This window comes from Lynx canadensis, chromosome C1 (genome assembly GCF_007474595.2).
Source record: "Lynx canadensis isolate LIC74 chromosome C1, mLynCan4.pri.v2, whole genome shotgun sequence".
Classification (NCBI taxonomy): domain Eukaryota; kingdom Metazoa; phylum Chordata; class Mammalia; order Carnivora; family Felidae; genus Lynx; species Lynx canadensis.
Genome location: NC_044310.1, coordinates 63,837,665 through 63,838,809, shown reverse-complemented (window position 1 = coordinate 63,838,809; position 1,145 = coordinate 63,837,665). Strand labels below are relative to the sequence as shown.

The following is a 1,145-nucleotide window of genomic DNA, read 5'->3' as shown; positions in this document are numbered from 1 at the left end:
TACACACACAATATATATATATATATATACACCCTACAGTTATGATACACCAAACTTTTAATTTGTTTTCTTTTTTTTGGCTTTTTAAACTTTTACTTTAATTATAGTTAGTTAACATACAGTGTTATATTAGTTTCAGGTGTACGATATAGTGATTCAACAATTCCATACAGCACCCAGTGTTCACCACGACAAGTACACTCAACAATAGCAAAAGCTTCATGAATTTGTGTGTCATCCTTGCTCAGGGGCTGTGCTAATCTTCTCTGTATCGTTCCAATTTTAGTATATATGCTGCTGAAGTGAGTACTTGCATGCATTTTTAATGATAGAACTGAGTGCAAATTCCACTTACTAAAACCTTGGGCAGCTTAAGCATCCTTAGTCTCAATTTCTTCATTCTTCATGTTTTATTAAATATTAACATGAAACTAAGACTAACGAGCAATATTTAGCACAGCACAAGATTTTAATAGGTTGCAGCAACTAGGCTCAATCTTGAAAAAAAATTTAATAGGGAAACATAAAATTCTACTCCCATGATTAAAAAAAAAAATGACCCAATCATCAAACACACAAATATGGTAGTAATTACACACACACTCCTAAGTGGGACCATCAGAACTTATCAAAGAAAAAATACACCAGCTTTTAACTGTCACACACAAAAACTTTCCAAAGAAATGGCATATGAATTAAGGTGTTGGAGGACAAATTTAAATCCCCAGGAAAAGGCTTTTGGCAACAGACAGATTAAACCTTCTTATTACTCCAGAGGCCTATCTAGGTAGAAATATTAGAGAAGAAGACTTTAGGTCATGGGAAGACGTGTCTAACTACCAGAACAGACAAGAATGAAATAGTCTATTCCTAAGGCTAGTGAACTCTTCATGCCTGAAGGTATTCAAGCAAAACCTGAACTGAAGGTTGTATAGTATAATGGGCCATCACACATCCTAGAGACAGATTGCCTGGGTTGAAACCCCAGGTCTGCCTCTTTTACAGACTGTCTTTTTGTCCCTCAGTGTAAGATGAATAAGAAAGCAATGCCTGCCTCACATAGTTGTTGGGAGGATTAAATAATTAACAAATGTAAGGCATACTAGTGCTATGTAAGCTTTAGACATTATTAATGATAGTATTTC

At 34.8% G+C, this 1,145-nt stretch overlaps 1 non-coding gene across 1 annotated transcript; it reads right to left on the bottom strand.

The window, feature by feature from the left end:
- Positions 1-203: 203 nt before the first annotated feature.
- On the bottom strand, positions 204-310 carry LOC115522522. The gene has a single exon (XR_003971428.1). It is a non-coding gene; the product is annotated as a U6 spliceosomal RNA (small nuclear RNA).
- Between the last annotated feature and the right edge of the window lie 835 nt (positions 311-1,145).